Raw genomic sequence first — 17,331 nt, forward strand, 5'->3', positions numbered from 1 at the left:
GAGGCTCTGAGGCCTCAATAGCAAGGGCAGCTGCAAGTTGTGATTTAGGAATGTTGGCTGGGAGATGTGGAGGCAAAGTCTACAAAGTTTCTGCCTAGAAAGCATTTTAAAAAAAGGAAACAAAAAAGAATCTCAAAGTTAATTCTCTTGTGGAAAAAAGCATGTTGGAAAAGAGGCAAGTACTTTGTGAAATTGCCAATGCCCCATTTCCCTGGGTTATAAAACTTCTGGCAAATACATCAACTGTATTCTCCTCCCCTTTCAGATTACATGCAGTGTGTCTGAAATAATTTTTTTAACAAATCACAACATTAAAAAGGAGGACAAAAGTCTGAATAGTATATGCTAGGTCAAAGATGAAATGCTGGCCTAATGCACAGCCAAAGCAGCTGCTTCCATTACTGTTGCTATTCTAAAACTCATGGTTGCTGGCTGGTTGTGTCCACCACTTGGGATTACTGACATTTTTCTCTGTCATCCAAAAATGTAGAAAAACTTAGGCTGCAAACATCCTCAACTCTGTTTGAGTAGCTCTAATTTACATGACTTAGGTAGGCGTAAAAAGTGAGAAATGACCTTTTCAACATGACTTCAGATATTAAAACGATCTTACAATCTTATTATCATGAGAACATTTCGCAGAGTATTAAGCTCAATAAATTACCTTTTCCCCAAGCTGCTAACCCTCGATCCCTCAGGGGCAGCTGCAGCAACGATGTTGGTTCACGGCCTTCTTATTTTAGCTGAATTGCTTAATTGGTATGTGTTCTACATCCCCGATTGAGTATTTGGAGCACAAATGAAGGTTAGAACCTTTGCGCTAGTTATCGACTGGAAGAAAATTGATTCACGCTCAGGAGTGCAGTTGGGAGACAATTCACAATCCTCCCTTGGAAGGAAAGATTCTGCTCTTTTCTTTTCCCCTAGATTTCTTGCAAAGGTCACTCCAGCTGAACACAGTCATATTTTTGGTTTGGTGGTTGCTTTTTGCGCAGCAAATCACTGTTTGAGGACAGCAGGTTGAGTTTCCTGGATGTGTTTGTAGCTGAACTTGAAACTGAGGTACTGGGGATGTTGTCCTTCCCTCTCCCTGCCTCCCCCTGGTCTTTGCACACCTGCTTTTGTTGTTCCCCAGAAGAGATGTCCCTGTGTGGGGGCATCTGTGGAAAAACAAGTCATAATTCCCCAAGTGTTCTCCACCATTGCTGGATCCAAGAGAAACAAGGAAAGGGTTATGAAAGAACATCACTGTTTCAGCTCCCAGCCTCAAGCTGTATCCCATAAGGTGACTTCCCAAAGACATGTTTCCATTGTGCTGAACATCTTTAGTTCAGTGAGGGAAAATAAATCCTTAAGTAAAGGTCATTCAAGATGAAGCTCAGAAATGCCAGGAAGTGACAGCAAAATTTACCAAATTGCTGTGCTGAACAAATTTAAACTAAGTGCACATGCCTTGCTCTGCCTAATAATTGATCTTTTCTTTGCAATATGATCAAGCCCTTCTGCATCAGCTGCTACAGATGCCTTTGGTTTATTTTGTGATCTTTGTTGCAGGAACCTGAGCTTTCTTGTGGCCAGTATTAATAGAAACATCAAAATGGCAGAGATTCTGCTTTCTTTTTAATGTTCATTAAAGGGCAAACATGTGACTTAGCCAGCCTCAGCAAGATTCCCTGTGGCTCCATGAGCATGCCAAAAAGAGAGGCAAGGCAGCCAAAGCAAGAGGCATTCCTGGACTACAGAGCATGTTACACTTAATCCAGAAGGGAAATGGAAAGAAAAAGCTTAAAAGTCAGACAGACACGGAGGGGGCAGCAGGATGTCAGCTCAGCATGTTGACATGCCACAATCTGTTAGCTCTGTCTCGTTAATACAGAGGCCAGTGAGAGAGGAGATAGACAGGATTGGAGGAGGAAATTTGGCAGCATCAAATAAACCCAGATCCAGTCACTGAGATACCATGAGGTGCTTCGTCTGAGGAACACTGTAAAATTAACATAGAGCTCTATTCCTGAATTCAGCAGTGCAACCTTGAGCGCTTTGTTCAGTGGGTGGTAACTAATCTGAGGATTGGTAGATCTTCCCCCTTGCTCCAAGGGACAGCAGCACAGTGGAAATGGTGGTTTTTATATAATGCATGACCAGGTACTGTGGGAGAACCCATTTGCTGTGACAGGTTTTGCCTCTGTCCCTCACTGACACCCGTGGGCTCTGCACAGTTCAGGTGGGCACTGGCCACCATCCCACAGTCAGTGGCTTTCCCATGTTTGTGGAGATTTGAGCAAGTGAGACAGCTGATATCTTAAAGGTAATTCAGTGGTGTCTGAAGGTATGTAAATGCCATAGTCTGAAGGACCCTGTGGAAGGCTGGGAGGTTTTTTTATTTGGCAACTTCCCTTTATTTTTTCTGTTTTGTGGCACTCTATACTTTATTGAAAGCCTTTTGACACCTATGAGAGTCTTAAAACTTGTGGTAAGCATTGTGATAGTTTAAATATATAAATTCAGATTTGTTCTTCTGGTAAAAGAAAAAGTGGTTTTGATACTTGCATAGGAAGTCCAACAGTAAATGATCCACTGCATGGAACATAATACAGAAAGATATCACTGTCCTAGAAATCAGTAAGGTAAAAATATAAAAAATCAACAACAAATGAGCATTTAGAGATGGCAGCAGTAGTTCTATGGGTGTCTCAGTTTTTGGATTTACCCTGAGTTGTGAATTATCTTTATTTTAACACAGCTAAGATTTCAGAGCCAAAGTCAAATATCAGCATGATCAGTGACTGACCATAAAAATAAGTAAATGGAGCACTCCCCTGATTCTTGGCACTTCTGCAATGTTTTTTCTTGGTATTGTTTGGAAGAGCCTCTTGGGACCTTCAAAATGAAAATGTTTCCTTATGTTTTCTCTTCCATTAAGTCTGACACTGAACTGAAGGTTATTCTTGCTGTCAAACTGTTGGTGTTTGGGGCTTTTATTTTGGCTTTTATTTTTCTTTTTTTTTAATGAGAAAAGTAAAAAGCTTTTTAGTAATTTTTATTAAATTCTCTTGCGTCTCACACAGATTCAGTTAAAACAAGATTGGCAACAGCTCATGACTTAAGCAGAAAAAGTGTTATTTGCCTCTTGTGTCGCAGTAGTTACCTCACTTCAGTTGTCCCAGATGTCCTGCTGTGCTTGCAGGAGGTGGGAATGCCACCTTTGTCTGTTGAGGAGACTTCCCTTGCAGGGAACAGTAGCAGAAGGGCCAGCAGTGCCACACCAGGGTTCTGCCAAAGGAAATCCAGCAAATGTGAGTATGTTAGGAAGCACAGGAGAGATGCAGGTGTCTCACCCTGGAAGCAGGAATGGTGACCTGCCCTGTCCCCATGTGAGCATCCCCAGGACAAGACCCTCCTGATGCACACACTTTCCTGTGCTGTCTCAGTTGCAGGAAAGAAACTCAGTTCTGATCTTGGGCCTTCAAACCTTATAGTCTGGTTTCTCTTCTTCAAAAAAAATCCACATGCACATGGATTTTGTGTGGTCTAAATGTATTTATAACTCTTCTAACAACCCACAGGGTTATCCTGGCTGGGTCTGCCCTACGACACGGCTGCAGGTCATTTTGCCATTCTGATAAAAGCAGTGTAGTCCTTAAACCACTTGAGATCTCTCTTCGCTGAAAAGAAATATGTTTGTTATTAAGCTGTGTGGGAGAACGTAAATAATTGTATTGGGAGCGAAATAATATTTGTAGCTTTTATTTATATCGTGAATGCTTGCAGTGAAAGGTCTAAGGAGCAAATGAGCAAAATACCTTCTTTTTTCAGCCTCTGCATCATGCACATTGTCTGCAGATACCAGACATCAATTCCATAGCTTAAAAGTTATAGAAAGCTAACTGTAAATATGTCAACATTTTCTTTGTCATCCCAGAGTGCTCAATAATCTCTTAGATAACTTGGATGTAAGCCGGGGAGTGCCGTAGCAGTAAGGTCCAAGGCTTTGAACTTGATTCAAAACTGTATGGAAACCTAGTTTTAAACGCGAAGATTTTGATGTTCTTACAGTAAATTCTCTTGCCAAAGGGACAAATTCCAATATTTTATATTACTTAGGATTTTTGAGTGCTGTATGCTTCATGCCTAATGTGCTGTGAGTTCTGTGACCTACATGGCAGCATTGAAACTGCAGTCCAGCTTACCTTCCCTCTGGACCTGTATCCTTTGGCACTGCCTCGATTCCACCCTGGATTTTTACCTTTTGTACATAAATTTTTCATAGGAAGAGAGAGACATTAATCCATGAAGTTTCCAAGCTTTCTGTGTCAGCAAAACCACTGAAGTGGTGGCAACTTGGAGGTGACTTATTCAGCGGTGATGAGTCTTCAACAGCCTCTTCAAGGCAGAAGAAAGAATCCCATCTTTCTTTAACGTTTTTGCTTCATGCCTCACAGTCAGTGAGCTGCTGTCGTTGACTGGAATAGCCAAGTCAGGGAAAACCAGGAGTCCTGGCTGTGTTCCCCGAGGGAAATGGGGAGGCAGAGACACCCCATATTCTCGGTGCCGCTGCGGCAGTGCCCAGGCTGAGCCGAGGGCATGGGGTCCACGAGGAGCCAGGGAGCGGAAGCGTCCAATTCTCACCCCGCCAGCTCTGGGCTGGCAAACCTCCCTACTGGCAGCCAAGCCACTGGGGGCAGCCTCCGATTGAATTTCCCAGCCTGGAAAATGTTCTAAGAAAGGAAAAGGAGTTAAAACAAAAATAGACCAAACATGCCAAATGGCAGCCAGGAAGCCGAGAGCAGGTTCTAGGCCAGAGGCCAAGCGAGGCTGAGCGCAGCAGCGTCTGACATGCAGTGACAGTCGGGATGGGGACAGGGCCGTCACCTTGCAAAGGAGCAGCAGCCACCAGCTCTGGTGGCAGGGGGTTTTGGGAAAGGAAAGAGCCCTCCAAGTCTCCTCCTAGAAAATGTACATTTTAGGGGCAGCAGGGATGACTTATTAGGAAAAACGAGGCAAGCCAGCGCAGCATTTGCAAGTGTATAATTCTGGATTTTAATTATTTCTTTTTGCCATTTTTTCACGGCCTGATTTTTCAAGAAAATGTTTAAACTTCGGGACACAAGTGATCCCTGTGACTCAGAGAGCAGCCGTGGAGGTGTGAAATGGGGTGTGAGTGGGTGTGAGAGCTGGCTGAGCACAGGGAGGGTGTTTGGATGAACGATGCCGAGCAGCCACCTCGCAGTCAGACTGCAGGTGATCAAATACAGGTGGCTAAAAGCTTTAGGGAGTTTTAAGCCAACATAGTAAAGTACTGAATATTCTTTCATAAAAAAGTAGCTTTCAGGGCCAGATGGAACCAGTTCCTTTCACACTTTATGTATAACCCAAACCCAAAGGTAATTTTATTCTTTCAGTCTTGCAGTGAACCTGGCAACTTGTGTTTGGCCGGTTCACATCATGCTCAGCTCTCCTAGTCTGGATCAGAAGACTGAGCAGTGATGAACAACAGCAGCCAGGCAGGGAATGGGGCAGGGAGTGCTCTGGGGAACACCTTCGTGGGGATAGCTGGACAGATACCTCTTGGCCTCCTTTCCTACAAATACTGCATATCACAGCTGTGTCCAGCTGTGCCTTCTGGATTCAAATCCACTGGTTTTCCTTCTCCTTTGTCATATTTCAGCAGCAGGAGCAACCCACCATCTTGTGCCAGTTATCATCCCACCATTTGTTCTTGTTTAGTTCTCTGTTCATGCAGGAATAAAAACAATTATATTACCAATAAATCTTTTCAAACCCAGTGAAGGAAATTTTGAAACAACAGTGATTAGCTTATAATCATTGTGGCCCTAGCTTTGGCTTAAAGGAAAGAAGGCCTTGTGACCAGCATATGAAAAGATACATAATTCTAGTTTCCATCTTCTGAAGCTCCTGAATCAGCAGTAGGAATTCTGCCCAAATGTGGAGGGCGAGTATGAACTCAAAAGCTTTGAGATTCTTGGATCTCTCTTTTCCTGGGAAGGGTGGGAGCAAAAAGAAGGCACAGAATGTTCTCATAAGCTTTCACAGGGAAAACAATATGGTAAGATTGAGGAGATACACATGTGGAAGGAATGTACTCTTAAGATCAAGGCACTCGAGAGGGAGCTCTTGGGTACATGATGTGTTTCCTCGATTAATTCTCATTGCCTTGTGGCAGAGGGAAAAAGGGGAATGAGTATGAGCAAGGTGGGCTTATGTTTTGTCTACTGTGCTCTTCCTGGTGCACCTTTTTGTTGTGTTCTTCAGCTCAAACATTTACTGCAGCATGAGGAATGTTGTGCTTTCAAACTGCCTACATCATCACCCAGGCTCCTGTGGGGTGGCTGTGTCACTGGTTTTCTCTTGACGTTACAGTTATGCAAAAGCCATTTATTTTCAGTGAGTTGAGCAAGTTTCCTCCTTCTGTTTCTTGGATAGCAAGAAGCAGATGATCAGGTTCAAGCAGAAACTGAGAAATGTTTATTAACACTTGCTTTGAATGTGTTTCACTGCAAAGAAGCTAAGGAGTCAATATATCTTTTAATTGCTGCTAAGGAGGAAAGGGTGACTCACTGACAAAACTCCACTGTCTATGTTGGGTGGAGTTTTGCAGGTTTATTTTGTTGACATTAGTATCTTCTGAAGTGACAGTTTTAATTAAACAGCCCACCTCTAGTCAGAAATTTTATTTCTTTAATGCAAAAGAAGTCAAATTTTGCAAGATGGTCTTACCAATTAAGATCAGGGTGTAAGTTTATCAGATAAAAAGTAAAGCATACTTTTCTTTGTTCTTTAATGGAGGACTGGTTGTTTGGAGCACGTAGCCAGCCCAGGTCACTCAACCACAAAAGTCTTTTCAAAGGTATTTAAATTGACAACACAGCCTAACTCAAAGAACTTGCTTTTGTTTCTGTTTTCATGACAAAGAATTACATGAAATTAGGGAAGTTATCAGGCTGAATCTTTGTTATCCTAAACTTATGTTTGGAATAGAATAAATTACAGGATCTTCTGTAGTCATTGCTGGATTTAGTGATTGTGTAACTGAATATGAAATTATGACCTAGTTTTTTTGGAAGTGGTAGAATACACAAATACAGCCAAAGATTTCTTTGATGTGGTTTTTTTCTTCTTTTTGCAGTTGTAGTTTTCACAACTAAGCTATTGTTAAAAGTCTGCAAGACACAGGTGACAATTAGAAACCAAAATGCTTGCCCTTGAAAGAATAGTTGGGATACAGATTTATTTGTGTTGAGCTTTGCAAAAGGAAGAATATTTGGTGATACTGGTTGCTTCTTATGATGTGTGTACAAAAGTGGCAAAAGATGCCCCATTCACAGAGTGTAAATGACAAGTATGTGAAGAGGGAACTGTGGCCTCTATTACAGATGTGGTGTCATTCCTCTCTCAGACTCCATGTGTTTTGAATAGGTGGGTTAATTTCTTGTGTTTGGGATGTTATTTGATACCTGGATGATAAGATTTTTGGGGTGTGAGGGCTGTGTTTACTCTAGAGGAGCTTAAAGTGGCCAAGAGAGAGAAAAAGAGAGTAAACAGTTAATGTGTTCAGGAAACAGACTTCAAAGTTTGCTGTGAGAGTAACATTCTTCCTCCTGAAAGTTCAAAATGCCAGACTCTAAAAGCCACTCAGTACTTCAAAAGCAAATGTATCACAGTAATGCATAACCTTCTAGATAAGATGTCTCCTGCCAGCAGGAAAAAAAGAAAGTAAGTGTGAGTGAGAGACACAGAGAGATGTTGGGTGTGGTGGGCAGGGTCTGGGTTCCAGCTGTAGAGATGGTTTTTCTTGGTGAAATCCTGGAGCAGGGCTGGAGACAGAGCCAAGAGCTCCTCAGTGGCACTTGACTTCATCCCATCTCTCCGTATTCCTCATGGCAGGAGGTGTGGCAGAGTGGGGAGCTCTTAGACCCTACTCTGCAGCTGCTCCTGCTCAGTCCAGCAGCATGAAAATTATTCTAAAGATTGCATGTGCTGTGTGTCTTCCACATTTCTCAGTATTTCCAGTCCTGTTTCACAAAACCGTGTCTGCACCAGTTTCACCAAGAGCACATGTGGAGCATTTGGCGAGTGTGCTGCTACATGCAGATTTTTTTGGGAAGCGAGTCAAATTTGGAGTAATGACTTTCATGAATCATTGTGGTAATAGAGAAATTCTCTTTATTGACCTGTGTGGCTGGCACTGATATCAGTCAGTACTCCTTGGGGCTGTGGGAAATCTTATGAACATCATTCATTTAAGCACTAAACAAAAAAAAACCAGTGCATCTAGACTACACGTTGTTCCTAATGCAGCCTCTTAGCAAAGAATTGTCTCTAATTCATTGCAACTATGTAACATTTCTTACATATATTCCTTATTATTATTCCTATTTTTCCAAAGATATTTTAACTATTTTCCCTAATTATAGGGGAAAATACTCCAGAGAGAGTAAATTAAAGGGAAAATACTCCAGAGAGAGTAAAGCATAGAAATCATGGGATTGTTAAGATCATCAAGTACAACCATCAATGTAGCCCCACCACCAAATGTCCACCACTCAACCATGTGCTCAAGTCCATATCCATATATTTTTTTAAAGTGTCCAGAGATGGCAATTGCACCACTTCTCCGGGCAGTGAGTGGCTGATGGTCAAGCTGTAGCTGTGTGACAGCAAACACTGTACATTGGTGGGACAGTCACTTCAGAGAGAGCTTTTCTGTGAGAGCAAAGGCATTTTTGCCCTCTGATGCTGCTTTCCCTCCACCTGCTTAGCACACTCTGGGATCAAACTTCCTTCCATCCCTCTGTAGTTGGTCCTGTTGTTCCACAAAGAATAAACAGCCATCTCTGAAACACTGAGCATGAGCCTTGGCCATGAAGTGGTGGTGGTGGGTCTCTTAAAAGAGCAGGACTAAGAGACTTCAGCTCCACTTCCAAAGCTTCTGCAACCCTGAACATGACCATTTCCTGCTGCCTCTTTAGCTTTGGAGCAGCAAATTGGTGTGGCATGTAGGCAAAGCTTGGGCAAATGATGGAGAAGTATTTTTTCCTGCAGTATCACTAGACAGGTAGATAGGCAAGCCGGTAGATAGAAGGATAAGGATGCAACTAAAAGTATTTCCTCTGTTTCAAGCTGCAGCAATCAGCCAGTCCCTTCCCATTGATGCATATCAGATAGGTGCATAAAACCATACAGTTATTTTGTCCTGAAAGGCCCATGAATCCTTGAATATTCTGTCCTGTTTTCAGCAGCAGTACAGCCGCACCAGGGCTAACAAAAATCAAGTGCTCGTGTAAACAAGGCCTATTTTCTCAGTTTGCTTGTAGGGTTTTTTTCATGGCATTGTAGTAAAAACACCTGAGCCCTGTCTATTTTCAGATCCACGGCTGTTGGAAAATGAGTGTGTTTTGTAGTGTACCAGAGACTGCAGAGAGCTGGCTCCTTGGTCTCTAACAAATACCGCTGGAGAACATTAAGCAGCAATTCACTGTTTCATTGGCAGGAAATAGGATGTTTTTGAAGTGTGACAATGTGTCTGTTTAAATTTTGATGAGACACAGGTTCACGAAAGGTAATAAGGGTTTGTTAACCATCCTGGAGTGCTTGCTGTAGAGGGTGTCTGTTTTCAGTGTCAGCTGATGGGGAAGGACATTTGTTGGCCAGCATGTGACTCGCTGCTCATTCACTGAATCTGGCCTTCATGTGTTAAGTAGAGGGACAGAAAAGTGTCACTGGCCACTGAGCATTTTTCACGGCTGGCCAATACCTTGAAATCAAGCTATTCCAGCCTGCTGGAGGTGTGCACTGGAAAGAGTCCTTAATTAAAACTCACTTGGAATTAGAGCCTAATATGGGCCAGATAGCTCAAGAGCACTGCAGGGAGTGGAGGCTTCTGGTGTTTTACATGTTAATTTGTTAGAGATTCTGTAGGGCAAGCCCTGTCCTTTCCTAGGTGCCAGGACCGATGCTTTTATGATCTGGCATGGGCTTTCTGTGTATTAATTTCCACTTCCCTTTGTAGGGCCACTATCCTGGTGTTTGAATGGCCCCTTCAGAGCAGATCTGTGCTTCAAGGGCACTGTGGGGTTGTCTGAGTCTTGCTGGGTTATCCAATGTGCTTATTTTCACAAGGCAGACGTGAGTTAATAAGGCAGCTCCATTTCAAAGCTTAGGTGGCTTTATCCTCTTCTTGTCTTCTGCTGGGAACTGTTAGCAGCATTTACCTTCTTCTTTCTCAGATGTCTGAGATGTACTTTGGACTGTTCCACATTTTTTGTTTGTGTAAAGTACAGTAAAAACTGCAAACAGGAAGGATGTATGTGATTGCCTGCTGGTTATGAAAGCTCCTGTAAGCGCCAGCTTGGAACAAAGGAAGCACTGAAAAAGGCAACTGTAAAGAAGCAAAGGATTAATTTTAATGCAGTTTAGAAATTCCAGCAACTTTTTTCTGAGTGTAGAATAAACATTTTAGTGAATCGAGTGAAACAATCTGGAGGAAACAGGGATTTGTGTTCTTCTTGATGGACTTGATCCAATTTTTAGTGGAAATTATCCTTCAAAGCTTCACTGAGGCCCAGATTCGAAAAAAGCAGCCCTTCCTCTCGAGCCTGTTCAGATGAATCATTGTTCATTATTTGTGTTATACATTAATGTGTGGTTGCCTCCATCGAGATAGATGTTCTGCCATATGCAAGCACATATTAGAGACAGTCTTTGCCAAGAGCCTTCTCAATAGCTGAGGGGGGAAGCAGTAGGGAGAGGAGGAGGAGGAAGGCGGGTTGGATGACGAACCAAGCGCCAACAGGGAATGTGATTTCCAGAAAAAACCTCCACTGACAGTCTGCCAATGTAAAACCAAGGTTGCCTCCCCACACATCTTCCTCTAATAGCCATCATCATCCATGGACTCCCAAGACATTTGCTTGCACCTACCTCCTCCTTGTATGCATTTCCTTCGCTGGGAAATCACACTGTCTCTGAGCATGATTTATTAAGGCTCAAATTGAAATGTCATAAATAATGGGAAGTGACTTGGTGGAGCTGTGCTCCTGTCCAGAGCAGCAGCATAAAGGTCACAGCACATGCAGAAGAGTGTCACCTTCACAGCTCAGCTTCTGAGCCATTTTTCCTGGACCTAGCAGCAGCCTTAGGAGGAGAACTAATAAAAACATCATGGCAGAATGGATATACAGCAGCCTGAATGCACCACGTCTTTGTTTGATTCTGCATCAAATACAGTCTATGATTTTTATCTCCATCACCTCAAAGCAAAAATAAATAAATAAAATACAGATTTTCCCACCTGTTATGCATTACTATACTTATCCTGTGCAATTGAATCAAAAAGAGATGAAAAGAGGGTTAATTACCATATGTCAGTGTTTCAGATTCCACAGATTCTGGGGATTATGACACTATTCAAAAATTGCCAAAGATTCAGAGATAAATATTTTGCTTCTCATCAACGAGAAAGTTCACTGCCTGGAAATATCCCATCCCTCTATCACACAAGATCCTGTATTGGAGCAGTGGCTGGGATCAGGGAAAAAACCCTTTGAGTGCAGAGTCATTCCTGTAGGTACATTCCATTCCATAGATTCAGTTGGTCAAACACATCACTGGATGCTTTGCAGCTGAAGGATAAGACAGCAGAGCTTTTGGCCCCTCTCTTCAGAAGTAAGAACCATTTATCAGGAAGCCATTCCTGGTTCCTCATGTGCCCGAGGGGAGGTCTGCACTCAGCCAAGCGTGAAGGGATGTTGGAGCACTAGAGCCAGTTTATCTCTCACTAAAACATCCGATCTTGATTTTCAAGTGTTACAAGGTATTATGGTGTTAGTGATGGACTGCCACATTCAGACCTTCTCAGTCTGGCAAGAGCATACATCTGCCACATCATCTACACTTCACTTCTTTTTGCTCATATTAATACTTTAATTTATTCCTTAATATCTGTAGATACTTGTAATTAACAGCATAGTTTTTCCTCTCCATTTTTGCTAATTATAATTAGATGTCACAGTGACTGTACATTATTGTTCTTATAACTTCAGGGAGACAAAAAACACTGAAATAATAGGTTACAGAAATGAAAGCTTCATGCCAGCTTCAGGAAACACAGAAATGGTGATTGATATGAAACTCCCTCACTCACCAAGAGGGAAAGCGAGGCACAGCTGAGTTAGGTCAGTTGCTCAAGTCCCAAAGATTGGTTCAGAGCAGTGATCTAACCTCAGGATCTCTCAGACAAACTTGGAAAGTGATAGGTACTCTGGGCCCTTTCAGGGGTTTTCAAATCTTTTTACCTTTCTTTCTTCTGAAGAAAGGTGTAAAATAGGGTTGCTTTCATGAGATATGCATAAAGAAGGCAGCTGTTACCAAGCTCTGAATAGACCTGATTAATCAGATGTATCCACAGCGGGATGTTGTGTGTCTTGTGTGTAATTTGGAGTTGGATGTTTTTACCTCTAGCACACCTTAAAAACCTCTCTGGATAATTCTCAGTAAGTCTTCCATCGATCATATGGAATTTTTCAGCTGAAATCTGCTTTCCATTTACTTTTCACCTTCAAATTGCGGTTCCCCAAGGTCCTTTATAGAGAACTATAAATTGTAGATAGACGTTTTTGATTCTTTTTATTCAAGCTTAATATCTTGCTCAGTTAGTGAACCCTTAGGAATTGCCGTGTGGCCCCTTATAACCGGGGTGGTAATAAAGTGGCGGATTTGCAGAAACCCTATAAAAATGTGTGCAACGGTAAATTGTATTTAGGCTACTACTGGGGAGAGAGGCATGAATGTACAATTATGAGAAGGATGTCCCTGAAGAGAGATTTCAGTCCGTTGCCATAGTCTAAATCCTCTATCTTGTGGTGCACAAGGTAATTCAGGCATAGAGCAGAGGATTTTTTTTTTTTCCTAAAGAGATTATATTACCCATCTCCTCTGTTGATGGATTTTATTGCACAGGTTCACTGAGAGTTTTATTATTGCATTACTTAATGTGTTTTTGAGGTTCCTGAAACATTTAAAATATAATAATGAGTTCAGCTGTATGCCTGCACTTGGCTCCTCTCAATCTGTGACCAAGGCAGAGCTGTGACCCTGGTGAGCAGCCATCCCAACAGCTCTCCAGGAAGTCAGTGGCTGTGGTGGATCCCAGAGTGCTGATTCCCTGGAGAACGCCTTGAATGTTAAACAGACTTGTCAGATATCGAATAAATAACAGATTCCAGTCCTTTGCCTGCTTCCAAAATAGGGCAAGGGTGAGTTATGACAAAGATGGAGCGATGGCTACGGGATGTGCCTGTGATTGACAGGCTGCTTCTGCCACCCAAGTTTCTGGTGCCACATCTCCTTCTCAAAGCCAGCTGCTCAGATAACAAAGTGTCATTAAGAGCCATGACACTTGTCATACCATTTTAAAGAAGTGTTGTGGTGTTATTAAAAAAAAAAAGCATTCCCATGTGGAAATCATGGCATAACATCCTTCTTAATAGGGTGATAATGTGGACCAGTCTTAGTTCTCTTCAAATAGATGGGAACTTCTTCCTAATTAGAAAGAATGTTTATATTGTGTTGATAGGTCTGATTTTTGAGACTTAATCCAGACCCTTTAAAAAAAAAGTGATTCTTCATTACAGGGGTTTTTTTTCTGTATAGAAAACATAGGATTTTTCCTGCCTAACTACATTTTTTTCCTGTTATTCTCAGAAGAGTGGGAATAGTAGGTCTGTTGGAATAGTTCAGCATTCGTACATTGTTTGCTAACCCAATCTAAAAGCAGCTTGGGAATATAGATCTTTATTACAGTGAATTCCCATGCTGCTAATGTCAAAAATTATACAATATTTTGGTAAAAGAGCAACTTCCACTACAAGCAGCAGGAAGGTTCCAAATTTGTGGTTGAATTATAAGACAAAAATGAACAAAAAATCCATGACCGAACCATCTCAGGTGCTCTTTTGCAAGGTTTTTCTTGGGCTTTGCCAGGCTGTGGACTGCCAGGCAGATCCTGCAGAGTGCTGCCATGGCTGAGACATGTATCTGAGCAATCATGTTGGATTTCTTCTTTGGCTTTTCTTTTCCCAAATGGGGACATGGCTACCTCTAGCAGCACAAAGTTCTTTCAACAGAAAGGGTCTTCTGCACCCTGTAGGGCTAAATGAATCCAATTTTCAGCCATTTTTTCCATTAGTGGGAGCCTGAAATAGTTAAGTAGAATGCACATGAGTGCAGACTTTTTACAGCTTGATAAAATCTCAGAAGAGTTTGCCTGAAAGTTTGTATTGAAGTTTACTGAGCAATGCTTAACATGAGTAAGGCAGTAATACTGGATAGGGTCTCCAGTTTAAATATTTTTCACTCTTTTCCAGTGAATGACCTGGATCTAGGGTTTAAGTTCTGGCATCTAAGTGTGGGGATGAACTGAGACCATTTAGCTCACAATGACGATGATCTAGCATTTGGATTTTAGAGGAACTGTCTGTAAATTCTGTAAAGTTGCTTTATTTTCAGTATATGGAAAACAAATCTACTTTATTCCCTTTACTCTTATCATCAAATACACTTTCTTTTTGTGTTACCTGTGCCTTGCCATGTTTCTGATGCTGGTGAACAGCAAGTATCAAAATTTCCTTCAGGATTACATTCAGTACAACCAGAACAACCCAGTTGCAACTCTGGGCTCTTGTGTCTAGTAGTTTCTATGCTATAAGCCACATCCAGGAATGAAAAAAATCCTGGATAGCCAGCTGGGGACAAGGGAAATGTTCTACTGTCGCTTGGCTGAGGACAGTTAATCTGGCAGCCTTCATTAGTTGATGCTTAGCATTCAATATAAACTCCTCTGTGTGCTTGAATGTTTCACCAGTCCACAATATAGTTTAAACTTTATGCTTCTAATTTTACTCAATGGAAACCAGATGAAATGAACATAGGAATAGTCAAAAGAAAACACTGTTTGAAATATAGGCCTGTGAGCAAGGAAAAACCCTGAATTCTTTCTAAACCCAGATGAGTCACCAACCCTCTGTAAGAGATGCCTCAATCACTTGAGTACTCTCCATCTTTTATTAAGCTCAGCAGGAAAAGAGCTTAAGCCATGATAAAACTGACCCTGCAGCTGCATCGTTTTCTCAGGCAAATGAGCCTGGGATGGAGGACGCCGTGATTTCAGAGATCACGATGGTGGAGGTTGGCCACGTTTCACCCAGCAGATTAGTCACTGCTCTGGTGGCTTTGCCTGGTGCATTCCCCTCTGCTTACCCACTGGCCACAACTGCCTTGGCTGCGTCTGTGTCGAGTTTCCTCTTTGCGGTGGATGTGTAGGAGGCTGGATTTTGGTTCTCATGAAAGCGAGAGAGCGAGCGGTAGCCAAGCATGGGATGTGCAGGTGCTGCTGAGGCGCTCAGTCATAACTCAGTGCCCCAGCTCAGACCTGAAACTGCCCCAGCTATTTAGGGTTTAACTGCAGCCACTGTGGCCCCAGTGGGACTGAGGTGTCTCGTGTCTTGGGGACACCGACACGCTTCCACAGAGACCAATCTGTGATTCTGAGTCTTATTTGCATTACTAGTAGAGACAGATCATTTTTAAACATTGATCTTTAAGAAGTCAAAGTAAGATATCAGCACAGTTTAAACATATTGGTAAGTAATAAACAGAGATAAACCTCTTAGAGGAAAGAAATCTGGGAACAGACATGCTTTAGATCTTCTCCTCTTTGGTGAAGGATATGTCATTTCTAAGTTGTATCTCTTCAATCAGGCTTTATCTTGTAGATCAGACCCAAACCTGAAAAATAAATGCTTTGGGTAATAACTAAAAAATACACAAGCAGAGATGTCTGGAGGAATGCGGGGAGACAGAGTATCTGTGGTTTGGTACCATGGAAGTTCCCTTTATACCTAGAGTAAATGCCTTTTCTGTGGCAAATGATAGGCCAGCTTTAAGTTCCCTATTTACTTTTTGAATATTAGTACATTTTAATTATGTGCAAAGCCATTTCCAGCACTGTTTCAACTCAAGCTCTCTGTTTCCAGGACTGTCTGGGAAAAACATGAGGGATCCACTGTTTGAATGTGTAAGTTATACACAGTCATTAGGCTTGTCTTCTCCCTTGCAGGTTTGGTTTCAGGATGTCTGGTAAAGTAGAAACCAAATTGGTCATGCTGGTAGTACTGGTGACTCACATCGAGACATTTTCCTATTTAAAACCAAAGCAAAGTGGTGCAGTTGCTGGGTCTGCAGCTCGAACTCAATAAATGTTTTGGGCCGGCAACAATGGACAAAACCTGCCCTGGTTTGCCCCATAATGTTCTTTGTGAGGAGCTCCAGAGCACAAACCAGCTACAAATTGGTCCAGCTGAGATACTGCTATGAAAATCTGCAGGGCACTTCTCTAGTCAGAACTTCTCCTCTGTGCATGAGCTGCTCTGTGATCTAACAGGTTTCACCTGCAACTTTGGGGTGACCTGAAATGAAAGACAGCACTTCCCACCATGGCAGGAGCAGACAGGAGTGCAAGGGAAGAACAGGCAGGGGAAGCGACAGCTTTGTTGGATGTAAAACAAACAGAAAAAAGAAGGCACTTGGCAGGAGGGAAGACTAAAACAAAATAGTTTGTGAAGGATTCGTGCTCACTGATACTGAGAGTGAGTGGTGAAGGCCAGACACTCATTTCAGGAGGAAGCTGGTCGGGATCTCAGTAACCTCAGAGAGGGAGGAAACTCGGCATCAGGGCAGGATTGACACCTGAGCTCTGCTCTGTTGCTCCCCAGTGCAGAGTTGGAAATTATTATGGAGGTATATTTATTTTTTCCTTCTTATTTACGGGTCACCACAATGTTGCATGATGAAGAGGTGCAAGCTCAAGTCACAGGAGCAGCAAATGGATTTTGAATTCTTCTGGTTCTTAACAGGCCAAGTGTTTTCTTAGCAGTCACACAGTACCATTCTGCTAGGCATGCTGGAGTCAGGCTCAGGCTGGGACCAGAAACTTCCAAAATGTTCCACACCAGTGCTGAATTCTCCATGTGTCTACCAAGAGCTGAAACAGCCGTATGTGGATGGGCTTTGCAAGTGTGGGCTGTCCAAAAGACACAGTGAGTACAGTGTCAGCTTTAGAAAAGCAAAATTAGTAATTTTACATCAGCTGTCTATCCCCACTCACTGTTCCCAGCAGATTTGGAGTGCAGCTGAGAATCCATCCTCACAATTTTGCCAGGAAGGCAAATCTCTGGAAGATATTTCCTGCAGCAAAAATCTGCGTCCCAAGAAGAAGAAGATTGTTTGCTCAGGGAAGTGCAGTCAGGGAGCAAA

General features: G+C 42.4%; 1 protein-coding gene across 24 annotated transcripts in view; it reads left to right on the forward strand.

The window, feature by feature from the left end:
• Window positions 1-17,331, forward strand: part of FBRSL1 (fibrosin like 1) — a 503,769-nt gene that overhangs the window by 289,989 nt on the left and 196,449 nt on the right. The window lies entirely within an intron of this gene.

This window comes from Lichenostomus cassidix, chromosome 15 (assembly GCF_008360975.1).
Source record: "Lichenostomus cassidix isolate B80296 chromosome 15, HeHo_3.0, whole genome shotgun sequence".
Lineage (NCBI taxonomy): Eukaryota > Metazoa > Chordata > Aves > Passeriformes > Meliphagidae > Lichenostomus > Lichenostomus cassidix.